General features: G+C 40.3%; 21 non-coding genes across 21 annotated transcripts; all 21 read left to right on the top strand.

The window, feature by feature from the left end:
• The first annotated feature begins 1,011 nt into the window (after positions 1 to 1,011).
• Trnak-uuu (transfer RNA lysine (anticodon UUU)) lies at positions 1,012 to 1,084 on the top strand. Its single transcript has one exon. It is a non-coding gene; the product is annotated as a tRNA-Lys (tRNA).
• Positions 1,085 to 1,327: 243 nt separating this feature from the next.
• Trnak-uuu (transfer RNA lysine (anticodon UUU)) lies at positions 1,328 to 1,400 on the top strand. Its single transcript has one exon. It is a non-coding gene; the product is annotated as a tRNA-Lys (tRNA).
• Positions 1,401 to 1,644: 244 nt separating this feature from the next.
• On the top strand, positions 1,645 to 1,717 carry Trnak-uuu (transfer RNA lysine (anticodon UUU)). Its single transcript has one exon. It is a non-coding gene; the product is annotated as a tRNA-Lys (tRNA).
• A 496-nt stretch (positions 1,718 to 2,213) lies between these two features.
• Trnak-uuu (transfer RNA lysine (anticodon UUU)) lies at positions 2,214 to 2,286 on the top strand. Its single transcript has one exon. It is a non-coding gene; the product is annotated as a tRNA-Lys (tRNA).
• Positions 2,287 to 3,561: 1,275 nt separating this feature from the next.
• Positions 3,562 to 3,634, top strand: Trnak-uuu (transfer RNA lysine (anticodon UUU)). Its single transcript has one exon. It is a non-coding gene; the product is annotated as a tRNA-Lys (tRNA).
• A 5,353-nt stretch (positions 3,635 to 8,987) lies between these two features.
• Positions 8,988 to 9,060, top strand: Trnak-uuu (transfer RNA lysine (anticodon UUU)). The gene has a single exon. It is a non-coding gene; the product is annotated as a tRNA-Lys (tRNA).
• A 650-nt stretch (positions 9,061 to 9,710) lies between these two features.
• Trnak-uuu (transfer RNA lysine (anticodon UUU)) lies at positions 9,711 to 9,783 on the top strand. The gene has a single exon. It is a non-coding gene; the product is annotated as a tRNA-Lys (tRNA).
• A 795-nt stretch (positions 9,784 to 10,578) lies between these two features.
• Positions 10,579 to 10,651, top strand: Trnak-uuu (transfer RNA lysine (anticodon UUU)). Its single transcript has one exon. It is a non-coding gene; the product is annotated as a tRNA-Lys (tRNA).
• Positions 10,652 to 11,769: 1,118 nt separating this feature from the next.
• Trnak-uuu (transfer RNA lysine (anticodon UUU)) lies at positions 11,770 to 11,842 on the top strand. Its single transcript has one exon. It is a non-coding gene; the product is annotated as a tRNA-Lys (tRNA).
• A 958-nt stretch (positions 11,843 to 12,800) lies between these two features.
• On the top strand, positions 12,801 to 12,873 carry Trnak-uuu (transfer RNA lysine (anticodon UUU)). The gene has a single exon. It is a non-coding gene; the product is annotated as a tRNA-Lys (tRNA).
• Positions 12,874 to 13,115: 242 nt separating this feature from the next.
• On the top strand, positions 13,116 to 13,188 carry Trnak-uuu (transfer RNA lysine (anticodon UUU)). The gene has a single exon. It is a non-coding gene; the product is annotated as a tRNA-Lys (tRNA).
• A 4,244-nt stretch (positions 13,189 to 17,432) lies between these two features.
• Positions 17,433 to 17,505, top strand: Trnak-uuu (transfer RNA lysine (anticodon UUU)). Its single transcript has one exon. It is a non-coding gene; the product is annotated as a tRNA-Lys (tRNA).
• Positions 17,506 to 18,602: 1,097 nt separating this feature from the next.
• Positions 18,603 to 18,675, top strand: Trnak-uuu (transfer RNA lysine (anticodon UUU)). Its single transcript has one exon. It is a non-coding gene; the product is annotated as a tRNA-Lys (tRNA).
• A 244-nt stretch (positions 18,676 to 18,919) lies between these two features.
• On the top strand, positions 18,920 to 18,992 carry Trnak-uuu (transfer RNA lysine (anticodon UUU)). Its single transcript has one exon. It is a non-coding gene; the product is annotated as a tRNA-Lys (tRNA).
• Positions 18,993 to 19,557: 565 nt separating this feature from the next.
• On the top strand, positions 19,558 to 19,630 carry Trnak-uuu (transfer RNA lysine (anticodon UUU)). The gene has a single exon. It is a non-coding gene; the product is annotated as a tRNA-Lys (tRNA).
• A 1,121-nt stretch (positions 19,631 to 20,751) lies between these two features.
• Positions 20,752 to 20,824, top strand: Trnak-uuu (transfer RNA lysine (anticodon UUU)). The gene has a single exon. It is a non-coding gene; the product is annotated as a tRNA-Lys (tRNA).
• Positions 20,825 to 21,066: 242 nt separating this feature from the next.
• Positions 21,067 to 21,139, top strand: Trnak-uuu (transfer RNA lysine (anticodon UUU)). Its single transcript has one exon. It is a non-coding gene; the product is annotated as a tRNA-Lys (tRNA).
• A 244-nt stretch (positions 21,140 to 21,383) lies between these two features.
• Positions 21,384 to 21,456, top strand: Trnak-uuu (transfer RNA lysine (anticodon UUU)). Its single transcript has one exon. It is a non-coding gene; the product is annotated as a tRNA-Lys (tRNA).
• A 495-nt stretch (positions 21,457 to 21,951) lies between these two features.
• On the top strand, positions 21,952 to 22,024 carry Trnak-uuu (transfer RNA lysine (anticodon UUU)). Its single transcript has one exon. It is a non-coding gene; the product is annotated as a tRNA-Lys (tRNA).
• Positions 22,025 to 22,983: 959 nt separating this feature from the next.
• Positions 22,984 to 23,056, top strand: Trnak-uuu (transfer RNA lysine (anticodon UUU)). The gene has a single exon. It is a non-coding gene; the product is annotated as a tRNA-Lys (tRNA).
• A 243-nt stretch (positions 23,057 to 23,299) lies between these two features.
• Positions 23,300 to 23,372, top strand: Trnak-uuu (transfer RNA lysine (anticodon UUU)). The gene has a single exon. It is a non-coding gene; the product is annotated as a tRNA-Lys (tRNA).
• The last annotated feature ends 3,900 nt before the right edge of the window (positions 23,373 to 27,272 follow it).

A 27,272-nucleotide genomic window follows, 5' to 3' on the forward strand; every position in this document is an offset into this window, starting at 1 on the left:
TGTTCCGAGAAGATTAGATTGTGTATAGCTGGCGATTGACATAGCACAATGCACAAACCCACTTATAATTGTATTAGCTGCTAATTCATTGATTTTTATCATCCGTCATGTCTTTTGTTTGACTGCACACCGTAGCCCGGTTAGCTCAGTCGGTAGAGCGTTGGAATTTTAATCCAACGGTTAAGGGTTCAAGTCCCTTTGTTCCGGGAAGGTTCAATTTGTAAAAAAGATCACGCATTAAAGAATATGTCCTTTGTTCCAACGCAGACCGTAGCCCGGTTCCACAGCCGGTGGAGCGTCTTTGTTCCGGGAAGATTAGATTGTGTATAGCTGGCGTTGGACATAGCAAAATGCACAAACACACTTATAATTGTTTTAGCTGCTAAATCATTGACTTTTATCATCCGTTATATCTTTTGTTTCAATTAATGCAGACCGTAGCCCGTTTAGCTCAATCGGTAGAGTGTTGAAATTTTCATCCAACGATCAAGGAGTCAAGTGCGCTATCGGGCGCCTCTTTGTTCCGGAATGGTTTAATTTTTAAAAAAGATCACGCATTAAAGAATATGTCCTTAGTTCCAACGCAGACCGTAGCCCGGTTACCACAGCCGGTGGAGCGTCTTTGTTCCGGGAAGATTAGATTGTGTATAGCTGGCGTTGGACATAGCAAAATGCACAAACACACTTATAATTGTATTAGCTGCTAAATCGTTGACTTTTATCATCCGTTATGTCTTTTGATTTAATGCAGACCGTAGCCCGGTTAGCTCAATCGGTAGAATGTTGAAATTTTTATCCAACGATCAAGGAGTCAAGTGCGCTATCGGGCGCCTCTTTGTTCCGGAAAGTTTCAATTTGTGAAAATAGATCACGCAGAGAAGATTAACGTTAGATTGTATATAGCTGGTGTTGGACATAGCACAATGCACAAACACACTTATAATTGTGTTAGCTGCAAAATTTTTTCTTTTTTTATCATCCGTTATGTCTTTTGTTTTAACGCGGACCGTAGCCCGGTTAGCTCAGTCGGTAGAGCGTTGGACTTTTAATCCAACGGTCAAGGGTTCAAGTCCCTTATCGGGCGCCTTTTTTTGCGGGAAGGATCTATTTGTAAAAAAGATCCCGCAGTAAAGAATATGTCCTTAGTTCCAACACAGGACGTAGTCCGGTTACCACAGCCGGTGGAGCGTCTTTGTTCCGAGAAGATTAGATTGTGTATAGCTGGCGATGGACGTAGCACAATGCACAAATACACTTATAATTGTATTAGCTGCTAATTCATTGATTTTTATTATCCGTCATGTCTTTTGTTTGACTGCACACCGTAGCCCGGTTAGCTCAGTCGGTAGAACGTTGGACTTTTAATCCAACGGTCAAGGGTTCAAGTCCCTTATCGGGCGCCTCTTTGTTCCGGGAAGGTTCAATTTGTAAAAAAGATCACGCATTAAAGAATATGTCCAAAGTTCCAACGCAGACCGTAGCCCGGTTACCACAGCCGGTGGAGCGTCTTTGTTCAGAGAAGATTAGATTGTGTATAGCTGGCGATGGACGTAGCACAATGCACAAACACACTTATAATTGTATTAGCTGCTAATTCATTGATTTTTATCATCCGTCATGTCTATTGTTTGACTGCACACCGTAGCCCGGTTAGCTCAGTCGGTAGAGCGTTGGACTTTTAATCCAACGGTCAAGGGTTCAAGTCCCTTATCGGGCGCCTCTTTGTTCCGGGAAGGTTCAATTTGTAAAAAAGATCACGCATTAAAGAATATGTCCTTAGTTCCAACGCAGACCGTAGCCCGGTTACCACAGCCGGTGGAGCGTCTTTGTTCCGGGAAGATTAGATTGTGTATAGCTTGCGTTGGACATAGCAAAATGCACAAACACACTTATAATTGTATTAGCTGCTAAATCATTGATTTTTATCGTCCGTTATGTCTTTTGTTTTAATGCAGACCGTAGCCCGGTTAGCTCAAATGGTAGAGTGTTAAACTTTTTATCCAACGATCAAGGAGTCAAGTGCGCTATCGGGCGCCTCTTTGTTCCGGAAAGTTTCAATTTGTAAAAATAGATCACGCTGAGAAGATTAACGTTAGATTGTATACAGCTGGTGTTGGACATAGCACAATGCACAAACACACTTATAATTTTATTAGCTGCAACATTTTTCATTTTTATCATCCGTTATGTCTTTTGTTTTAACGCGGACCGTAGCCCGGTTAGCTCAGTCGGTAGAGCGTTGGACTTTTAATCCAACGATCAAGGGTTCAAGTCCCTGATCGGGCGCCTTTTTTTGCGGAAAGGATCTATTTGTAAAAAAGATCACGCAGTAAAGAATATGTCCTTAGTTCCAACGCAGACGTAGCCCGGTTACCACAGCCGCTGGAGCGTCTTTGTTCCGAGAAGATTAGATTGTGTATAGCTGGCGATAGACATAGCACAATGCAAAACACACTTATAATTGTGTTAGCTGCTAAATCATTGATTTTTATAATCCGTTATGTCTTTGGTTTTAATGCAGACCGTAGCCCAGTTAGTTCAATCGGTAGAGTGTTGAAATTTTCATCCAACGATCAAGGAGTCAAATGCGCTATCGGGCGCCTCTTTGTTCTGGAAAGGTTCAATTTTTAAAAAAGATCACGCATTAAAGACTATGTCCTTAGTTCCAACGCAGACCGTAGCCCGATTACCACAGCCGGGGGAGCGTCTTTGTTTCGAGAAGATTATATTGTGTATAGCTGGCGATGGACATAGCACAATGCACAAACACACTTATAATAGTATTAGCTGCTAATTCATTGATTTTTATCATCCGTCATGTCTTTTGTTTGACTGCACACCGTAGCCCGGTTAGCTCAGTCGGTAGAGCGTTAAACTTTTTATCCAACGATCAAGGAGTCAAGTGCGCTAACACAAACACACTTATAATTGTATTAGCTGCTAAATCATAGATTTTTATCGTCTGTTATGTCTTTTGTTTTAATGCAGACCGTAGCCCGGTTAGCTCAATCGGTGGAGTGTTAAACTTTTTATACAACGATCAAGGAGTCAAGTGCGCTATCGGGCGCCCTTTGTTCCGGAAATGTTCAATTTGTAAAAATAGATCACGCTGAGAAGATTAACGTTAGATTGTGTATAGCTGGTGTTGGACATAGCACAATGCACAAACACACTTATAATTGTATTAGCTGCAAAATTTTTGATTTTTATCATCCGTTATGTCTTTTGTTTTAACGCGGACCGTAACCCGGTTAGCTCAGTCGGAAGATCGTTGGACTTTTAATCCAACGGTCAAGGGTTCAAGTCCCTTATCGGGCACCTTTTTTTGCGGGAAGGATCTATTTGTAAAAAAGATCCCGCAGTAAAGAATATGTCCTTAGTTCCAACACAGAACGTAGCCCGGTTACCACAGCCGGTGGAGCGTCTTTGTTCCGAGAAGATTAGGTTGTGTATTGCTGGCGATGGACGTAGCACAATGCACAAATACACCTATAATTGTATTAGCTGCTAATTCATTGATTTTTATCATCCGTCATGTCTTTTGTTTGACTGCACACCGTAGCCCGGTTAGCTCAGTCGGTAGAGCGTTGGACTTTTAATCCAACGGTCAAGGGTTCAAGTCCCTTATCGGGCGCCTCTTTGTTCCGGGAAGGTTCAATTTGTAAAAAAGATCACGCATTAAAGAATATGTCCTTAGTTCCAACGCAGACCGTAGCCCGGTTACCACAGCCGGTGGGGCGTCTTTGTTCCGGGAAGATTAGATTGTGTATAGCTGGCGTTGGACATAGCAAAATGCACAAACACACTTATAATTGTATTAGCTGCTAAATCATTGACTTTTATCATCCGTTATATCTTTTGTTTCAATTAATGCAGACCGTAGCCCATTTTGCTCAATTGGTAAAGTGTTGAAATTTTCATCCAACGATCAAGGAGTCAAGTGCGCTATCGGGCGCCTCTTTGTTCCGGAATAGTTCAATTTGTAAAAATAGATCACGCTGAGTAGATTAACGTTAGATTGTGTATAGCTGGTGTTGGACATAGCACAATGAACAATCACACTTATAATTGTATTAGCTGCTTAATAAACAGATTCCGACGATCCGGTATATGTTTCGTTTAACGCGGACCGTAGCCCGGTTAGCTCAGTCGGTAGAGTTACCTCAGTCGGTAGAGCGTCTTTGTTCCGGGAAGATTGGATTGTGTATAGATGGCGTTGGACATAGCAAAATGCACAAACACACTTATAATTGTATTAGCTGCTAAATCGTTGACTTTTATCATCCGTTATGTCTTTTGATTTAATGCAGACCGTAGCCCGGTTAGCTCAATCGGTAGAGTGTTGAAATTTTTATCCAACGATCAAGGAGTCAAGTGCGCTATCGGGCGCCTCTTTGTTCCGGAAAGGTTCAATTTGTAAAAATAGGTCACGCTGAGAAGATTAACGTTAGATTGTGTATATCTGGTGTTGGACATAGCACAATACACAAACACACTTATTTATACTTGTATTAGCTGCTAAATCATTCATTTTTATCATTTGTTATGTCTTTTGTTTTAATGCAGACCGTAGCCCGGTTAGCTCAATCGGTAGAGTGTTGAACTTTTTATCCAACGATCCAACGATCTTCACCCTGAAATATGGCCAATTTATAATTTAATTTATTGCAATTTGTATGTTTGTGCCTATTTTAAGTATGGTTAGAAATAAACTACTGATTACTGATTACTGAAGTAGTCAAGTGCGCTATCGGGCGCCTCTTTGTTCCGGAAAGGTTCAATTTGTAAAAATAAATCACGCTGAGAAGATTCACGTTAGATTGTGTATAGCTGGTGTTGGACATTGCACAATGCACAAACACACTTATAATTGTATTAGCTGCTTAATAAACAGATTCCGACGATCCGGTATGTGTTTCGTAACGCGGACCGTAGCCCGGTCAGCTCAGTCGGTAGAGCATCTTTGTTCCGGGAAGATTGAATTGTGTATAGATGGCGTTGGACATATCACAATGCAGAAACACACTTATATGTGTATTAGCTGCTAAAACATTGATTTTTACCATGTGTTATATCTTTTGTTTTAATGCAGACCGTAGCCCGGTTAGCTCAGTCGGTAGAGCGTTGGACTTTAAATCCAAAAAGATTTGATATACTAATCAATGAGGGGAAAGCGGAAAACATGATCGAAATCAAAAGGCTAAAATCGCAGATCGAGATAATTCAAGATGAACGAAACAAAAGGGACATACTAATGGCAAAAATGAAAAACCTTGAAGAAGGGGAAAGGCCCACCAAAACCTTTTCTGAAAAAATCCGGCGCAGATCTAGGCAAACAACAATAGAAGAGCTGGTGACAAATGACCAAAATGTAAAAACAAATCCCGGGGAGATCATATCAATAGTAGAAAGTTTCTATAAGAACCTATGGGGCAAAGAGAATATAATGCAAGAACAATACCAAAATCGTTATCTAAACTTAATGGGCTCTTCTAAAATTGCAGATGAGGATAATATCATACTAGAAAGTTATATCTCACAAGAAGAGGTATATAGGGCGATAAAATTTATGGGAAACGATAAATCCCCAGGATTTGATGGTCTATCCAAAGAATTCTACCTGACCTTCTGGAACTCTATTAAAAAGCAATTTACTCAACTTATGAATAACATATTATATTTCGGCCAAATACCAAAATCTGCTACCATAGCGAAAGTTAAATTAGTATACAAGAAGGGAGACAAAACAAATTTAAAAAATTGGAGGCCAATCACAACGCTCAATGCAGACTATAAAATCCTATCAAGAATCCTTGTTAAACGATTAGAACCAGTACTAAACAAAATCATAAGTCCATCCCAGAAATGCGCACTCAAGCAAAGATGTATGGAAGATGTTCATTATAATATAGACGCTATAATTAGACACTGCAAAATGAAAAATATCCCCGGATCACTAATAATAATAGACAATCTTAAAGCTTTTGATAGAGTGAATCATGACTTCTTATTTAAAATTTTACATCAAATTGGACTTGGAAATAGAATCTCAAAAGCAATTAAAAGCATGTATTACGGAATTAAAAGTCAGGTAGATGTAAACGGTAGACTCACGCAGGAAATCGATATTAGACAAGGATGCCCGTTAAGTATGCTTCTCTACGCCATCAATATAGAGCCCCTAGCAAGATCGGTACAATTAAATGCCAATATACATGGTATCCAACTGGGGAGATACGAGCATAAACTCGATCAGTTTGCTGATGATATCACGTTCGCAGTTAGAGATCAATTATCTATTACAGAAATCTTTCACGAGCTAGACAATTTCCATTTAGCAACCGGACAAAAAATAAATAAAGATAAGACCGAAGTTCTCTGTATTACAAAAGAATCGCATAATTTAGTGAACAATTCGCCACGTGGGAACTACATAAAACAAAACACCATAATACTTGGAATACAATTTGGAAATATGGACTTAAACAATATGTGGCAGGTAATCGAAAATAAGATGATACGAACCCTAAATTACGTTAAGCTGCGAAACCTCACCTGGTATGGTAAACTGATATCAATCAACTCCATGATTATGTCTGTCATAATCTTCCATACGAGAGTAAAGAGAATCCCGAAAACGTATATAAAGAAAATCGAGAGTGCGCTGTTTAAGTTCCTCTGGCACCCGCAAAAGATAGAGGCCATTAGCAGAAAATCGCTACAAAGAATGTGGAACGATGGTGGGATCAATATGATTGATGTTGATGCAAAAATAAAGGCATGTGCAGTGGAAAAAATGAGATACATCGTGGGTAACGAACCCCTAACTCAATTTTGGCAAATAGAGGCATTATACTCTTTGGGATCCAGAGTCAAGCAAATTAACAAGGATAGATACACCAACTCAATGCCCCACAGCAATACTATTCCAGAGCAATGGGCATACATCCTCGACATCTATAAAGAATTGAATTTCTCGCAATCCACCTGGGAGGTTGCAAGACATAAAGACCTGTACATGAAATTGAAGAACAACAGGACAGCCAAAGACAAACAACAGCTGCTGAATGTGAATTGGGAAGAAGCTCACCTATTTAACCATGATTATAAAAATAAGTTTACTAACGCGGAACGAATAATCTCGTATCGCATTATAAGAGAGGGGTACATATTCGGCGATCGCTTGAGGGGAATGTCCCTCAGGTATGATACTCTCGGAAACTTAAAAATATTAGGCTGCAAATTTTGCAAAGGGCCTGTAGACAATACAGGACATATAATTATAAACTGTAAATCAACGAGGAAATATGCGGTAAAACTTTTAAAAATTCTTAACAGCGTACTAAGCAACTCCATCAAAATAACTCTAAAGGAAATATTCTACAATAGTTACAGGGGGCATAACCGAATAGTAGTCACCAAATGTTATGTAATATGGAAAAAGAACTTAATTGGCACCAAAATAAGACTGGATATCCAAAATAAATATTTGTCCCCTATGGACGATGACATAATTTCAAAAACAATATCTCACTTTACACAATTTTTAAACACAATGGAGAACACTTTTACTAACCTTAATTTTCTCGGAATAGTAAATAACTGGAAGGAGATCCTAAATGGATATTCAGCTACATAACGCAATCCACCATAAACAAAAGCATATCTGCCCAAGTGGACTCTGCAATTTTATTCATTTTTTATGTCGGAAATACCATCACATATTAAGCGGACGTGATGAATCGGAAGCTTCACGGTGGATGTCATGCTGTGTGCGTGTTAAGCGTCACGCAGTATGTACGGAAGCCGGGGGGCGGAAGTTGAGCTATGCTATGCATGGTGCAGACGGAAGCCCTGGGCGAAAGTTATGCTGTGACATACAGTGTATACCGAACCCCGGGGTGGAAGTTTGTGCTGTGCAATGGCGCGGCAGATACTGAAGCCTCCATAAGTTTATGACTGCTGCTTATGCAGTGGCATGCTTATGAAGCGTTATACCGATATGAAACGGATATGACGTGGCATTAGACACTGATCTGTGCCTTGGAAAATTCTGATCCGCAAAAAAAAAAAAAAAAAAAAAAAAAAAAAATAATAATTTAAATCCAACGGTCAAGGGTTCAAGTCCCTTATCGGGCGCCTCTTTGTTTCGGGAAGGTTCAATTTGTAAAAATGAACACGCCGTAGCCGTAGCCCGGTTACCACAGCCGGTGGAGCGTCTTTGTTCCGAGAAGATTAGATTGTGTATAGCTGGCGATGGACATAGCACAATGCACAAACACACTTATAATTGTGTTAGCTGCTAAATCATTGATTTTTATCATCCGTCATGTCTTTTGTTTGACTGCACACCGTAGCCCGGTTACCACAGCCGGTGGAGCGTCTTTGTTCGGGGAAGATTAGATTGTGTATAGCTGGTGTTGGACATAGCAAATTGCACAAACACACTTATAATTGTATTAGCTGCTAAATCATTGACTTTTATCATCCGTTATGTCTTTGGTTTTAATGCAGACCGTATCCCAGTTAGTTCAATCGGTAGAGTGTTGAAATTTTCATCCAACGATCAAGGAGTTAAGTGCGCTATCGGGCGCCTCTTTGTTCCGGAAAGGTTCAATTTTTAAAAATGATCACGCATTAAAGACTATGTCCTTAGTTCCAACGCAGACCGTAGCCCGATTACCACAGCCGGGGGAGCGTCTTTGTTCCGAGAAGATTATATTGTGTATAGCTGGCGATGGACATAGCACAATGCACAAACACACTTATAATAGTATTAGCTGCTAATTCATTGATCTTTATCATCCGTCATGTCTTTTGTTTGACTGCACACCGTAGCCCGGTTAGCTCAGTCGGTAGAGCGTTAAACTTTTTATCCAACGATCAAGGAGTCAAGTGCGCTAACACAAACACACTTATAATTGTATTAGCTGCTAAATCATAGATTTTTATCATCCGTCATGTCTTTTGCTTCAATGCGGACCGTGGCCCGGTTAGCTCAGTCGGTAGAGCGTTGGACTTTTAATCCAACGGTCAAGGGTTCAAGTCCCTTATCGGGCGCCTCTTTGTTCCGGGAAGGTTCAATTTGTAAAAAAGATCACGCATTAAATAATACGCAGACCGTAGCCCGGTTACCACAGCCGGTGGAGCGTCTTTGTTCCGGGAAGATTAGATTGTGTATAAGCTGGCGTTGGACATAGCACAATGCATAAACACACTTATTTATACTTGTATTAGCTGCTAAATCATTCATTTTTATCATTTGTTATGTCTTTTGTTTTAATGCAGACCGTAGCCCGGTTAGCTCAATCGGTAGAGTGTTGAACTTTTTATCCAACGATCAAGTAGTCAAGTGCGCTATCGGGCGCCTCTTTGTTCCGGAAAGGTTCAATTTGTAAAAATAAATCACGCTGAGAAGATTCACGTTAGATTGTGTATAGCTGGTGTTGGACATTGCACAATGCACAAACACACTTATAATTGTATTAGCTGCCTAATAAACAGATTCCGACGATCCGGTATGTGTTTCGTTTAACGCGGACCGTAGCCCGGTTAGCTCAATCGGTAGAGCGTCTTTGTTCCGGGAAGATTGGATTGTGTATAGATGGCGTTGGACATATCACAATGCAGAAACACACTTATATGTGTATTAGCTGCTAAAACATTGATTTTTACCATGTGTTATATCTTTTGTTCTAATGCAGACCGTAGCCCGGTTAGCTCAGTCGGTAGAGCGTTGGACTTTTAATCCAACGGTCAAGGGTTCAAGTCCCTTATCGGGCGCCTCTTTGTTCCGGGAAGGTTCAATTTGTAAAAATGAACACGCATTAAAGAATACGCAGCCGTAGACCGGTTACCACAGCCGGTGGAGCGTCTTTGTTCCGGGAAGATTAGATTGCGTATAGCTGGAGTTGGACATAGCACAATTCACAAACACACTTATAATTGTATTAGCTGCTAAATCATTGATTTTTATCTTCCATTATGTCTTTTGTTTTAATGCAGACCGTAGCCCGGTTAGCTCAATCGGTAGAGTGTTAAACTTTTTATCCAACGATCAAGGAGTCAAGTGCGCTATCGGGCGCCTCTTTGTTCCGGAAAGTTTCAATTTGTAAAAATAGATCACGCTGAGAAGATTAACGTTAGATTGTATACAGCTGGTGTTGGACATAGCACAATGCACAAACACACTTATAATTGTATTAGCTGCAAAATTTTTCATTTTTTTCATCCGTTATGTCTTTTGTTTTAACGCGGACCGTAGCCCGTTTAGCTCAGTCGGTAGAGCGTTAGAATTTTAATCCAACGGTCAAGGGTTCAAGTCCCTGATCGGGCGCCTTTTTTTGCGGAAAGGATCTATTTGTAAAAAAGATCACGCAGTAAAAAATATGTCCTTAGTTCCAACGCAGACGTAGCCCGGTTACCACAGCCGCTGGAGCGTCTTTGTTCCGAGAAGATTAGATTGTGTATAGCTGGCGTTGGACATATCACAATGCAGAAACACACTTATATGTGTATTAGCTGCTAAAACATTTATTTTTACTATCTGTTATATCTTTTGTTTTAATGCAGACCGTACCCCGGTTAGCTCAGTCGGTAGAGCGTTGGACTTTTAATCCAACGGTCAAGGGTTCAAGTCCCTTATCGGGCGCCTTTTTTTGCGGGAAGGATCAATTTTTAAAAAAGATCACACAGTAAAGAATATGTCCTTATTTCCAACGCAGACCGTAGCCCGGTTACCACAGCCGGTGGAGCGTCTTTGTTCCGAGAAGATTAGATTGTGTATAGCTGGCGATTGACATAGCACAATGCACAAACCCACTTATAATTGTATTAGCTGCTAATTCATTGATTTTTATCATCCGTCATGTCTTTTGTTTGACTGCACACCGTAGCCCGGTTAGCTCAGTCGGTAGAGCGTTGGAATTTTAATCCAACGGTTAAGGGTTCAAGTCCCTTTGTTCCGGGAAGGTTCAATTTGTAAAAAAGATCACGCATTAAAGAATATGTTCTTTGTTCCAACGCAGACCGTAGCCCGGTTCCACAGCCGGTGGAGCGTCTTTGTTCCGGGAAGATTAGATTGTGTATAGCTGGCGTTGGACATAGCAAAATGCACAAACACACTTATAATTGTTTTAGCTGCTAAATCATTGACTTTTATCATCCGTTATATCTTTTGTTTCAATTAATGCAGACCGTAGCCCGTTTAGCTCAATCGGTAGAGTGTTGAAATTTTCATCCAACGATCAAGGAGTCAAGTGCGCTATCGGGCGCCTCTTTGTTCCGGAATGGTTTAATTTTTAAAAAAGATCACGCATTAAAGAATATGTCCTTAGTTCCAACGCAGACCGTAGCCCGGTTACCACAGCCGGTGGAGCGTCTTTGTTCCGGGAAGATTAGATTGTGTATAGCTGGCGTTGGACATAGCAAAATGCACAAACACACTTATAATTGTATTAGCTGCTAAATCGTTGACTTTTATCATCCGTTATGTCTTTTGATTTAATGCAGACCGTAGCCCGGTTAGCTCAATCGGTAGAATGTTGAAATTTTTATCCAACGATCAAGGAGTCAAGTGCGCTATCGGGCGCCTCTTTGTTCCGGAAAGTTTCAATTTGTAAAAATAGATCACGCTGAGAAGATTAACGTTAGATTGTATACAGCTGGTGTTGGACATAGCACAATGCACAAACACACTTATAATTTTATTAGCTGCAACATTTTTCATTTTTATCATCCGTTATGTCTTTTGTTTTAACGCGGACCGTAGCCCGGTTAGCTCAGTCGGTAGAGCATTGGACTTTTAATCCAACGATCAAGGGTTCAAGTCCCTGATCGGGCGCATTTTTTTGCGGAAAGGATCTATTTGTAAAAAAGATCACGCAGTAAAGAATATGTCCTTAGTTCCAACGCAGACGTAGCCCGGTTACCACAGCCGCTGGAGCGTCTTTGTTCCGAGAAGATTAGATTGTGTATAGCTGGCGATAGACATAGCACAATGCAAAACACACTTATAATTGTGTTAGCTGCTAAATCATTGATTTTTATAATCCGTTATGTCTTTGGTTTTAATGCAGACCGTAGCCCAGTTAGTTCAATCGGTAGAGTGTTGAAATTTTCATCCAACGATCAAGGAGTCAAGTGCGCTATCGGGCGCCTCTTTGTTCTGGAAAGGTTCAATTTTTAAAAAAGATCACGCATTAAAGACTATGTCCTTAGTTCCAACGCAGACCGTAGCCCGATTACCACAGCCGGGGGAGCGTCTTTGTTTCGAGAAGATTATATTGTGTATAGCTGGCGATGGACATAGCACAATGCACACACACACTTATAATAGTATTAGCTGCTAATTCATTGATTTTTATCATCCGTCATGTCTTTTGTTTGTCTGCACACCGTAGCCCGGTTAGCTCAGTCGGTAGAGCGTTAAACTTTTTATCCAACGATCAAGGAGTCAAGTGCGCTAACACAAAACACTTATAATTGTATTAGCTGCTAAATCATAGATTTTTATCGTCTGTTATGTCTTTTGTTTTAATGCAGACCGTAGCCCGGTTAGCTCAATCGGTGGAGTGTTAAACTTTTTATACAACGATCAAGGAGTCAAGTGCGCTATCGGGCGCCCTTTGTTCCGGAAATGTTCAATTTGTAAAAATAGATCACGCTGAGAAGATTAACGTTAGATTGTGTATAGCTGGTGTTGGACATAGCACAATGCACAAACACACTTATAATTGTATTAGCTGCAAAATTTTTGATTTTTATCATCCGTTATGTCTTTTGTTTTAACGCGGACCGTAGCCCGGTTAGCTCAGTCGGAAGATCGTTGGACTTTTAATCCAACGGTCAAGGGTTCAAGTCCCTTATCGGGCACCTTTTTTGCGGGAAGGATCTATTTGTAAAAAAGATCCCGCAGTAAAGAATATGTCCTTAGTTCCAACACAGAACGTAGCCCGGTTACCACAGCCGGTGGAGCGTCTTTGTTCCGAGAAGATTAGGTTGTGTATTGCTGGCGATGGACGTAGCACAATGCACAAATACACCTATAATTGTATTAGCTGCTAATTCATTGATTTTTATCATCCGTCATGTCTTTTGTTTGACTGCACACCGTAGCCCGGTTAGCTCAGTCGGTAGAGCGTTGGACTTTTAATCCAACGGTCAAGGGTTCAAGTCCCTTATCGGGCGCCTCTTTGTTCCGGGAAGGTTCAATTTGTAAAAAAGATCACGCATTAAAGAATATGTCCTTAGTTCCAACGCAGACCGTAGCCCGGTTACCACAGCCGGTGGGGCGTCTTTGTTCCGGGAAGATTAGATTGTGTATAGCTGGCGTTGGACATAGCAAAATGCACAAACACACTTATAATTGTATTAGCTGCTAAATCATTGACTTTTATCATCCGTTATATCTTTTGTTTCAATTAATGCAGACCGTAGCCCATTTTGCTCAATTGGTAAAGTGTTGAAATTTTCATCCAACGATCAAGGAGTCAAGTGCGCTATCGGGCGCCTCTTTGTTCCGGAATAGTTCAATTTGTAAAAATAGATCACGCTGAGTAGATTAACGTTAGATTGTGTATAGCTGGTGTTGGACATAGCACAATGAACAATCACACTTATAATTGTATTAGCTGCTTAATAAACAGATTCCGACGATCCGGTATATGTTTCGTTTAACGCGGACCGTAGCCCGGTTAGCTCAGTCGGTAGAGTTACCTCAGTCGGTAGAGCGTCTTTGTTCCGGGAAGATTGGATTGTGTATAGATGGCGTTGGACATAGCAAAATGCACAAACACACTTATAATTGTATTAGCTGCTAAATCGTTGACTTTTATCATCCGTTATGTCTTTTGATTTAATGCAGACCGTAGCCCGGTTAGCTCAATCGGTAGAGTGTTGAAATTTTTATCCAACGATCAAGGAGTCAAGTGCGCTATCGGGCGCCTCTTTGTTCCGGAAAGGTTCAATTTGTAAAAATAGGTCACGCTGAGAAGATTAACGTTAGATTGTGTATATCTGGTGTTGGACATAGCACAATGCACAAACACACTTATTTATACTTGTATTAGCTGCTAAAATCATTCATTTTTATCATTTGTTATGTCTTTTGTTTTAATGCAGACCGTAGCCCGGTTAGCTCAATCGGTAGAGTGTTGAACTTTTTATCCAACGATCCAACGATCTTCACCCTGAAATATGGCCAATTTATAATTTAATTTATTGCAATTTGTATGTTTGTGCCTATTTTAAGTATGGTTAGAAATAAACTACTGATTACTGATTACTGAAGTAGTCAAGTGCGCTATCGGGCGCCTCTTTGTTCCGGAAAGGTTCAATTTGTAAAAATAAATCACGCTGAGAAGATTCACGTTAGATTGTGTATAGCTGGTGTTGGACATTGCACAATGCACAAACACACTTATAATTGTATTAGCTGCTTAATAAACAGATTCCGACGATCCGGTATGTGTTTCGTAACGCGGACCGTAGCCCGGTCAGCTCAGTCGGTAGAGCATCTTTGTTCCGGGAAGATTGGATTGTGTATAGATGGCGTTGGACATATCACAATGCAGAAACACACTTATATGTGTATTAGCTGCTAAAACATTGATTTTTACCATGTGTTATATCTTTTGTTTTAATGCAGACCGTAGCCCGGTTAGCTCAGTCGGTAGAGCGTTGGACTTTAAATCCAAAAAGATTTGATATACTAATCAATGAGGGGAAAGCGGAAAACATGATCGAAATCAAAAGGCTAAAATCGCAGATCGAGATAATTCAAGATGAACGAAACAAAAGGGACATACTAATGGCAAAAATGAAAAACCTTGAAGAAGGGGAAAGGCCCACCAAAACCTTTTCTGAAAAAATCCGGCGCAGATCTAGGCAAACAACAATAGAAGAGCTGGTGACAAATGACCAAAATGTAAAAACAAATCCCGGGGAGATCATATCAATAGTAGAAAGTTTCTATAAGAACCTATGGGGCAAAGAGAATATAATGCAAGAACAATACCAAAATCGTTATCTAAACTTAATGGGCTCTTCTAAAATTGCAGATGAGGATAATATCATACTAGAAAGTTATATCTCACAAGAAGAGGTATATAGGGCGATAAAATTTATGGGAAACGATAAATCCCCAGGATTTGATGGTCTATCCAAAGAATTCTACCTGACCTTCTGGAACTCTATTAAAAAGCAATTTACTCAACTTATGAATAACATATTATATTTCGGCCAAATACCAAAATCTGCTACCATAGCGAAAGTTAAATTAGTATACAAGAAGGGAGACAAAACAAATTTAAAAAATTGGAGGCCAATCACAACGCTCAATGCAGACTATAAAATCCTATCAAGAATCCTTGTTAAACGATTAGAACCAGTACTAAACAAAATCATAAGTCCATCCCAGAAATGCGCACTCAAGCAAAGATGTATGGAAGATGTTCATTATAATATAGACGCTATAATTAGACACTGCAAAATGAAAAATATCCCCGGATCACTAATAATAATAGACAATCTTAAAGCTTTTGATAGAGTGAATCATGACTTCTTATTTAAAATTTTACATCAAATTGGACTTGGAAATAGAATCTCAAAAGCAATTAAAAGCATGTATTACGGAATTAAAAGTCAGGTAGATGTAAACGGTAGACTCACGCAGGAAATCGATATTAGACAAGGATGCCCGTTAAGTATGCTTCTCTACGCCATCAATATAGAGCCCCTAGCAAGATCGGTACAATTAAATGCCAATATACATGGTATCCAACTGGGGAGATACGAGCATAAACTCGATCAGTTTGCTGATGATATCACGTTCGCAGTTAGAGATCAATTATCTATTACATAAATCTAATATAAAAATAAATCACGCTGAGAAGATTCACGTTAGATTGTGTATAGCTGGTGTTGGACATTGCACAATGCACAAACACACTTATGGACGATGACATAATTTCAAAAACAATATCTCACTTTACACAATTTTTAAACACAATGGAGAACACTTTTACTAACCTTAATTTTCTCGGAATAGTAAATAACTGGAAGGAGATCCTAAATGGATATTCAGCTACATAACGCAATCCACCATAAACAAAAGCATATCTGCCCAAGTGGACTCTGCAATTTTATTCATTTTTTATGTCGGAAATACCATCACATATTAAGCGGACGTGATGAATCGGAAGCTTCACGGTGGATGTCATGCTGTGTGCGTGTTAAGCGTCACGCAGTATGTACGGAAGCCGGGGGGCGGAAGTTGAGCTATGCTATGCATGGTGCAGACGGAAGCCCTGGGCGAAAGTTATGCTGTGACATACAGTGTATACCGAACCCCGGGGTGGAAGTTTGTGCTGTGCAATGGCGCGGCAGATACTGAAGCCTCCATAAGTTTATGACTGCTGCTTATGCAGTGGCATGCTTATGAAGCGTTATAACGATATGACACGGATATGACGTGGCATTAGACACTGATCTGTGCCTTGCAAAATTCTGATCCGCAAAAAAAAAAAAAAAAAAAAAATAATAATTTAAATCCAACGGTCAAGGGTTCAAGTCCCTTATCGGGCGCCTCTTTGTTTCGGGAAGGTTCAATTTGTAAAAATGAACACGCCGTAGCCGTAGCCCGGTTACCACAGCCGGTGGAGCGTCTTTGTTCCGAGAAGATTAGATTGTGTATAGCTGGCGATGGACATAGCACAATGCACAAACACACTTAAAATTGTGTTAGCTGCTAAATCATTGATTTTTATCATCCGTCATGTCTTTTGTTTGACTGCACACCGTAGCCCGGTTACCACAGCCGGTGGAGCGTCTTTGTTCGGGGAAGATTAGATTGTGTATAGCTGGTGTTGGACATAGCAAATTGCACAAACACACTTATAATTGTATTAGCTGCTAAATCATTGACTTTTATCATCCGTTATGTCTTTGGTTTTAATGCAGACCGTATCCCAGTTAGTTCAATCGGTAGAGTGTTGAAATTTTCATCCAACGATCAAGGAGTTAAGTGCGCTATCGGGCGCCTCTTTGTTCCGGAAAGGTTCAATTTTTAAAAATGATCACGCATTAAAGACTATGTCCTTAGTTCCAACGCAGACCGTAGCCCGATTACCACAGCCGGGGGAGCGTCTTTGTTCCGAGAAGATTATATTGTGTATAGCTGGCGATGGACATAGCACAATGCACAAACACACTTATAATAATATTAGCTGCTAATTCATTGATTTTTATCATCCGTCATGTCTTTTGTTTGACTGCACACCGTAGCCCGGTTAGCTCAGTCGGTAGAGCGTTAAACTTTTTATCCAACGATCAAGGAGTCAAGTGCGCTAACACAAACACACTTATAATTGTATTAGCTGCTAAATCATAGATTTTTATCATCCGTCATGTCTTTTGCTTCAATGCGGACCGTGGCCCGGTTAGCTCAGTCGGTAGAGCGTTGGACTTTTAATCCAACGGTCAAGGGTTCAAGTCCCTTATCGGGCGCCTCTTTGTTCCGGGAAGGTTCAATTTGTAAAAAAGATCACGCATTAAATAATACGCAGACCGTAGCCCGGTTACCACAGCCGGTGGAGCGTCTTTGTTCCGGGAAGATTAGATTGTGTATAAGCTGGCGTTGGACATAGCACAATGCATAAACACACTTATTTATACTTGTATTAGCTGCTAAATCATTCATTTTTATCATTTGTTATGTCTTTTGTTTTAATGCAGACCGTAGCCCGGTTAGCTCAATCGGTAGAGTGTTGAACTTTTTATCCAACGATCAAGTAGTCAAGTGCGCTATCGGGCGCCTCTTTGTTCCGGAAAGGTTCAATTTGTAAAAATAAATCACGCTGAGAAGATTCACGTTAGATTGTGTATAGCTGGTGTTGGACATTGCACAATGCACAAACACACTTATAATTGTATTAGCTGCCTAATAAACAGATTCCGACGATCCGGTATGTGTTTCGTTTAACGCGGACCGTAGCCCGGTTAGCTCAATCGGTAGAGCGTCTTTGTTCCGGGAAGATTGGATTGTGTATAGATGGCGTTGGACATATCACAATGCAGAAACACACTTATATGTGTATTAGCTGCTAAAACATTGATTTTTACCATGTGTTATATCTTTTGTTCTAATGCAGACCGTAGCCCGGTTAGCTCAGTCGGTAGAGCGTTGGACTTTTAATAGCACAATGCACAAACACACTTATAATTGTATTAGCTGCAAAATTTTTCATTTTTATCATCCGTTATGTCTTTTGTTTTAACGCGGACCGTAGCCCGTTTAGCTCAGTCGGTAGAGCGTTAGAATTTTAATCCAACGGTCAAGGGTTCAAGTCCCTGATCGGGCGCCTTTTTTTGCGGAAAGGATCTATTTGTAAAAAAGATCACGCAGTAAAGAATATGTCCTTAGTTCCAACACAGAACGTAGTCCGGTCACCACAGCCGGTGGAGCGTCTTTGTTCCGAGAAGATTAGATTGTGTATAGCTGGCGATGGACGTAGCACAATGCACAAATACACTTATAATTGTATTAGCTGCTAATTCATTGATTTTTATCATCCGTCATGTCTTTTGTTTGACTGCACACCGTAGCCCGGTTAGCTCAGTCGGTAGAGCGTTGGACTTTTAATCCAACGGTCAAGGGTTCAAGTCCCTTATCGGGCGCCTCTTTGTTCCGGGAAGGTTCAATTTGTAAAAAAGATCACGCATTACAGAATATGTCCATAGTTCCAACGCAGACCGTAGCCCGGTTACCACAGAATGTGGAGCGTCTTTGTTCCGAAAAGATTAGATTGTGTATAGCTGGCGATGGACGTAGCACAATGCACAAACACACTTATAATTGTATTAGCTGCTAATTCATTGATTTTTATCATCCGTCATATCTATTGTTTGACTGCACACCGTAGCCCGGTTAGCTCAGTCGGTAGAGCGTTGGACTTTTAATCCAACGGTCAAGGGTTCAAGTCCCTTATCGGGCGCCTCTTTGTTCCGGGAGGGTTCAATTTGTAAAAAAGATCACCCATTAAAGAATATGTCCTTAGTTCCAACGCAGACCGTAGCCCGGTTACCACAGCCGGTGGAGCGTCTTTGTTCCGGGAAGATTAGATTGTGTATAGCTGGCGTTGGACATAGCAAAATGCACAAACACACTTATAATTGTATTAGCTGCTAAATCATTGACTTTTATCGTCCGTTATATCTTTTGTTCCAATTAATGCAGACCGTAGCCCATTTAGCTCAATCGGTAGAGTGTTAAAATTTTCATCCATCGATCAAGGAGTCAAGTGCGCTATCGGGCGCCTCTTTGTTCCGGAATGGTTTAATTTTTAAAAAAGATCACGCATTAAAGAATATGTCCTTAGTTCCAACGCAGACTGTAGCCCGATTACCACAGCCGGGGGAGCGTCTTTGTTCCGGGAAGATTAGATTGTGTATAGCTGGCGTTGGACATATCACAATGCAGAAACACACTTATATGTGTATTAGCTGCTAAAACATTTATTTTTACTATCTGTTATATCTTTTGTTTTAATGCAGACCGTACCCCGGTTAGCTCAGTCGGTAGAGCGTTGGACTTTTAATCCAACGGTTAAGGGTTCAAGTCCCTTATCGGGCGCCTTTTTTTGCGGGAAGGATCAATTTTTAAAAAAGATCACACAGTAAAGAATATGTCCTTATTTCCAACGCAGACCGTAGCCCGGTTACCACAGCCGGTGGAGCGTCTTTGTTCCGAGAAGATTAGATTGTGTATAGCTGGCGATTGACATAGCACAATGCACAAACCCACTTATAATTGTATTAGCTGCTAATTCATTGATTTTTATCATCCGTCATGTCTTTTGTTTGACTGCACACCGTAGCCCGGTTAGCTCAGTCGGTAGAGCGTTGGAATTTTAATCCAACGGTTAAGGGTTCAAGTCCCTTTGTTCCGGGAAGGTTCAATTTGTAAAAAAGATCACGCATTAAAGAATATGTCCTTTGTTCCAACGCAGACCGTAGCCCGGTTCCACAGCCGGTGGAGCGTCTTTGTTCCGGGAAGATTAGATTGTGTATAGCTGGCGTTGGACATAGCAAAATGCACAAACACACTTATAATTGTTTTAGCTGCTAAATCATTGACTTTTATCATCCGTTATATCTTTTGTTTCAATTAATGCAGACCGTAGCCCGTTTAGCTCAATCGGTAGAGTGTTGAAATTTTCATCCGACGATCAAGGAGTCAAGTGCGCTATCGGGCGCCTCTTTGTTCCGGAATGGTTTAATTTTTAAAAAAGATCACGCATTAAAGAATATGTCCTTAGTTCCAAAGCAGACCGTAGCCCGGTTACCACAGCCGGTGGAGCGTCTTTGTTCCGGGAAGATTAGATTGTGTATAGCTGGCGTTGGACATAGCAAAATGCACAAACACACTTATAATTGTATTAGCTGCTAAATCGTTGACTTTTATCATCCGTTATGTCTTTTGATTTAATGCAGACCGTAGCCCGGTTAGCTCAATCGGTAGAATGTTGAAATTTTTATCCAACGATCAAGGAGTCAAGTGCGCTATCGGGCGCCTCTTTGTTCCGGAAAGTTTCAATTTGTGAAAATAGATCACGCAGAGAAGATTAACGTTAGATTGTATATAGCTGGTGTTGGACATAGCACAATGCACAAACACACTTATAATTGTGTTAGCTGCAAAATTTTTTCTTTTTTTTATCATCCGTTATGTCTTTTGTTTTAACGCGGACCGTAGCCCGGTTAGCTCAGTCGGTAGAGCGTTGGACTTTTAATCCAACGGTCAAGGGTTCAAGTCCCTTATCGGGCGCCTTTTTTGCGGGAAGGATCTATTTGTAAAAAAGATCCCGCAGTAAAGAATATGTCCTTAGTTCCAACACAGGACGTAGTCCGGTTACCACAGCCGGTGGAGCGTCTTTGTTCCGAGAAGATTAGATTGTGTATAGCTGGCGATGGACGTAGCACAATGCACAAATACACTTATAATTGTATTAGCTGCTAATTCATTGATTTTTATCATCCGTCATGTCTTTTGTTTGACTGCACACCGTAGCCCGGTTAGCTCAGTCGGTAGAGCGTTGGACTTTTAATCCAACGGTCAAGGGTTCAAGTCCCTTATCGGGCGCCTCTTTGTTCCGGGAAGGTTCAATTTGTAAAAAAGATCACGCATTAAAGAATATGTCCATAGTTCCAACGCAGACCGTAGCCCGGTTACCACAGCCGGTGGAGCGTCTTTGTTCAGAGAAGATTAGATTGTGTATAGCTGGCGATGGACGTAGCACAATGCACAAACACACTTATAATTGTATTAGCTGCTAATTCATTGATTTTTATCATCCGTCATGTCTATTGTTTGACTGCACACCGTAGCCCGGTTAGCTCAGTCGGTAGAGCGTTGGACTTTTAATCCAACGGTCAAGGGTTCAAGTCCCTTATCGGGCGCCTCTTTGTTCCGGGAAGGTTCAATTTGTAAAAAAGATCACGCATTAAAGAATATGTCCTTAGTTCCAACGCAGACCGTAGCCCGGTTACCACAGCCGGTGGAGCGTCTTTGTTCGGGAAGATTAGATTGTGTATAGCTTGCGTTGGACATAGCAAAATGCACAAACACACTTATAATTGTATTAGCTGCTAAATCATTGATTTTTATCGTCCGTTATGTCTTTTGTTTTAATGCAGACCGTGGCCCGGTTAGCTCAAATGGTAGAGTGTTAAACTTTTTATCCAACGATCAAGGAGTCAAGTGCGCTATCGGGCGCCTCTTTGTTCCGGAAAGTTTCAATTTGTAAAAATAGATCACGCTGAGAAGATTAACGTTAGATTGTATACAGCTGGTGTTGGACATAGCACAATGCACAAACACACTTATAATTTTATTAGCTGCAACATTTTTCATTTTTATCATCCGTTATGTCTTTTGTTTTAACGCGGACCGTAGCCCGGTTAGCTCAGTCGGTAGAGCGTTGGACTTTTAATCCAACGATCAAGGGTTCAAGTCCCTGATCGGGCGCCTTTTTTTGCGGAAAGGATCTATTTGTAAAAAAGATCACGCAGTAAAGAATATGTCCTTAGTTCCAACGCAGACGTAGCCCGGTTACCACAGCCGCTGGAGCGTCTTTGTTCCGAGAAGATTAGATTGTGTATAGCTGGCGATAGACATAGCACAATGCAAAACACACTTATAATTGTGTTAGCTGCTAAATCATTGATTTTTATAATCCGTTATGTCTTTGGTTTTAATGCAGACCGTAGCCCAGTTAGTTCAATCGGTAGAGTGTTGAAATTTTCATCCAACGATCAAGGAGTCAAGTGCGCTATCGGGCGCCTCTTTGTTCTGGAAAGGTTCAATTTTTAAAAAAGATCACGCATTAAAGACTATGTCCTTAGTTCCAACGCAGACCGTAGCCCGATTACCACAGCCGGGGGAGCGTCTTTGTTTCGAGAAGAATATATTGTGTATAGCTGGCGATGGACATAGCACAATGCACAAACACACTTATAATAGTATTAGCTGCTAATTCATTGATTTTTATCATCCGTCATGTCTTTTGTTTGACTGCACACCGTAGCCCGGTTAGCTCAGTCGGTAGAGCGTTAAACTTTTTATCCAACGATCAAGGAGTCAAGTGCGCTAACACAAACACACTTATAATTGTATTAGCTGCTAAATCATAGATTTTTATCGTCTGTTATGTCTTTTGTTTTAATGCAGACCGTAGCCCGGTTAGCTCAATCGGTGGAGTGTTAAACTTTTTATACAACGATCAAGGAGTCAAGTGCGCTATCGGGCGCCCTTTGTTCCGGAAATGTTCAATTTGTAAAAATAGATCACGCTGAGAAGATTAACGTTAGATTGTGTATAGCTGGTGTTGGACATAGCACAATGCACAAACACACTTATAATTGTATTAGCTGCAAAATTTTTGATTTTTATCATCCGTTATGTCTTTTGTTTTAACGCGGACCGTAGCCCGGTTAGCTCAGTCGGAAGATCGTTGGACTTTTAATCCAACGGTCAAGGGTTCAAGTCCCTTATCGGGCACCTTTTTTTGCGGGAAGGATCTATTTGTAAAAAAGATCCCGCAGTAAAGAATATGTCCTTAGTTCCAACACAGAACGTAGCCCGGTTACCACAGCCGGTGGAGCGTCTTTGTTCCGAGAAGATTAGGTTGTGTATTGCTGGCGATGGACGTAGCACAATGCACAAATACACCTATAATTGTATTAGCTGCTAATTCATTGATTTTTATCATCCGTCATGTCTTTTGTTTGACTGCACACCGTAGCCCGGTTAGCTCAGTCGGTAGAGCGTTGGACTTTTAATCCAACGGTCAAGGGTTCAAGTCCCTTATCGGGCGCCTCTTTGTTCCGGAAAGGTTCAATTTGTAAAAAAGATCACGCATTAAAGAATATGTCCTTAGTTCCAACGCAGACCGTAGCCCGGTTACCACAGCCGGTGGGGCGTCTTTGTTCCGGGAAGATTAGATTGTGTATAGCTGGCGTTGGACATAGCAAAATGCACAAACACACTTATAATTGTATTAGCTGCTAAATCATTGACTTTTATCATCCGTTATATCTTTTGTTTCAATTAATGCAGACCGTAGCCCATTTTGCTCAATTGGTAAAGTGTTGAAATTTTCATCCAACGATCAAGGAGTCAAGTGCGCTATCGGGCGCCTCTTTGTTCCGGAATAGTTCAATTTGTAAAAATAGATCACGCTGAGTAGATTAACGTTAGATTGTGTATAGCTGGTGTTGGACATAGCACAATGAACAATCACACTTATAATTGTATTAGCTGCTTAATAAACAGATTCCGACGATCCGGTATATGTTTCGTTTAACGCGGACCGTAGCCCGGTTAGCTCAGTCGGTAGAGTTACCTCAGTCGGTAGAGCGTCTTTGTTCCGGGAAGATTGGATTGTGTATAGATGGCGTTGGACATAGCAAAATGCACAAACACACTTATAATTGTATTAGCTGCTAAATCGTTGACTTTTATCATCCGTTATGTCTTTTGATTTAATGCAGACCGTAGCCCGGTTAGCTCAATCGGTAGAGTGTTGAAATTTTTATCCAACGATCAAGGAGTCAAGTGCGCTATCGGGCGCCTCTTTGTTCCGGAAAGGTTCAATTTGTAAAAATAGGTCACGCTGAGAAGATTAACGTTAGATTGTGTATATCTGGTGTTGGACATAGCACAATGCACAAACACACTTATTTATACTTGTATTAGCTGCTAAATCATTCATTTTTATCATTTGTTATGTCTTTTGTTTTAATGCAGACCGTAGCCCGGTTAGCTCAATCGGTAGAGTGTTGAACTTTTTATCCAACGATCCAACGATCTTCACCCTGAAATATGGCCAATTTATAATTTAATTTATTGCAATTTGTATGTTTGTGCCTATTTTAAGTATGGTTAGAAATAAACTACTGATTACTGATTACTGAAGTAGTCAAGTGCGCTATCGGGCGCCTCTTTGTTCCGGAAAGGTTCAATTTGTAAAAATAAATCACGCTGAGAAAATTCACGTTAGATTGTGTATAGCTGGTGTTGGACATTGCACAATGCACAAACACACTTATAATTGTATTAGCTGCTTAATAAACAGATTCCGACGATCCGGTATGTGTTTCGTAACGCGGACCGTAGCCCGGTCAGCTCAGTCGGTAGAGCATCTTTGTTCCGGGAAGATTGGATTGTGTATAGATGGCGTTGGACATATCACAATGCAGAAACACACTTATATGTGTATTAGCTGCTAAAACATTGATTTTTACCATGTGTTATATCTTTTGTTTTAATGCAGACCGTAGCCCGGTTAGCTCAGTCGGTAGAGCGTTGGACTTTAAATCCAAAAAGATTTGATATACTAATCAATGAGGGGAAAGAGGAAAACATGATCGAAATCAAAAGGCTAAAATCGCAGATCGAGATAATTCAAGATGAACGAAACAAAAGGGACATACTAATGGCAAAAATGAAAAACCTTGAAGAAGGGGAAAGGCCCACCAAAACCTTTTCTGAAAAAATCCGGCGCAGATCTAGGCAAACAACAATAGAAGAGCTGGTGACAAATGACCAAAATGTAAAAACAAATCCCGGGGAGATCATATCAATAGTAGAAAGTTTCTATAAGAACCTATGGGGCAAAGAGAATATAATGCAAGAACAATACCAAAATCGTTATCTAAACTTAATGGGCTCTTCTAAAATTGCAGATGAGGATAATATCATACTAGAAAGTTATATCTCACAAGAAGAGGTATATAGGGCGATAAAATTTATGGGAAACGATAAATCCCCAGGATTTGATGGTCTATCCAAAGAATTCTACCTGACCTTCTGGAACTCTATTAAAAAGCAATTTACTCAACTTATGAATAACATATTATATTTCGGCCAAATACCAAAATCTGCTACCATAGCGAAAGTTAAATTAGTATACAAGAAGGGAGACAAAACAAATTTAAAAAATTGGAGGCCAATCACAACGCTCAATGCAGACTATAAAATCCTATCAAGAATCCTTGTTAAACGATTAGAACCAGTACTAAACAAGATCATAAGTCCATCCCAGAAATGCGCACTCAAGCAAAGATGTATGGAAGATGTTCATTATAATATAGACGCTATAATTAGACACTGCAAAATGAAAAATATCCCCGGATCACTAATAATAATAGACAATCTTAAAGCTTTTGATAGAGTGAATCATGACTTCTTATTTAAAATTTTACATCAAATTGGACTTGGAAATAGAATCTCAAAAGCAATTAAAAGCATGTATTACGGAATTAAAAGTCAGGTAGATGTAAACGGTAGACTCACGCAGGAAATCGATATAGGGCAAGGAATTAGACAAGGATGCCCGTTAAGTATGCTTCTCTACGCCATCAATATAGAGCCCCTAGCAAGATCGGTACAATTAAATGCCAATATACATGGTATCCAACTGGGGAGATACGAGCATAAACTCGATCAGTTTGCTGATGATATCACGTTCGCAGTTAGAGATCAATTATCTATTACAGAAATCTTTCACGAGCTAGACAATTTCCATTTAGCAACAGGACAAAAAATAAATAAAGATAAGACCGAAGTTCTCTGTATTACAAAAGAATCGCATAATTTAGTGAACAATTCGCCACATGGGAACTACATAAAACAAAACACCATAATACTTGGAATACAATTTGGAAATATGGACTTAAACAATATGTGGCAGGTAATCGAAAATAAGATGATACGAACCCTAAATTACGTTAAGCTGCGAAACCTCACCTGGTATGGTAATCTGATATCAATCAACTCCATGATTATGTCTGTCATAATCTTCCATACGAGAGTAAAGAGAATCCCGAAAACGTATATAAAGAAAATCGAGAGTGCGCTGTTTAAGTTCCTCTGGCACCCGCAAAAGATAGAGGCCATTAGCAGAAAATCGCTACAAAGAATGTGGAACGATGGTGGGATCAATATGATTGATGTTGATGCAAAAATAAAGGCATATGCAGTGGAAAAAATGAGATACATCGTGGGTAACGAACCCCTAACTCAATTTTGGCAAATAGAGGCATTATACTCTTTGGGATCCAGAGTCAAGCAAATTAACAAGGATAGATACACCAACTCAATGCCCCACAGCAATACTATTCCAGAGCAATGGGCATACATCCTCGACATCTATAAAGAATTGAATTTCTCGCAATCCACCTGGGAGGTTGCAAGACATAAAGACCTGTACATGAAATTGAAGAACAACAGGACAGCCAAAGACAAACAACAGCTGCTGAATGTGAATTGGGAAGAAGCTCACCTATTTAACCATGATTATAAAAATAAGTTTACTAACGCGGAACGAATAATCTCGTATCGCATTATAAGAGAGGGGTACATATTCGGCGATCGCTTGAGGGGAATGTCCCTCAGGTATGATATTCTCGGAAACTTAAAAATATTAGGCTGCAAATTTTGCAAAGGGCCTGTAGACAATACAGGACATATAATTATAAACTGTAAATCAACGAGGAAATATGCGGTAAAACTTTTAAAAATTCTTAACAGCGTACTAAGCAACTCCATCAAAATAACTCTAAAGGAAATATTCTACAATAGTTACAGGGGGCATAACCGAATAGTAGTCACCAAATGTTATGTAATATGGAAAAAGAACTTAATTGGCACCAAAATAAGACTGGATATCCAAAATAAATATTTGTCCCCTATGGACGATGACATAATTTCAAAA

This window comes from Styela clava, chromosome 2 (genome assembly GCF_964204865.1).
Source record: "Styela clava chromosome 2, kaStyClav1.hap1.2, whole genome shotgun sequence".
NCBI lineage: Eukaryota > Metazoa > Chordata > Ascidiacea > Stolidobranchia > Styelidae > Styela > Styela clava.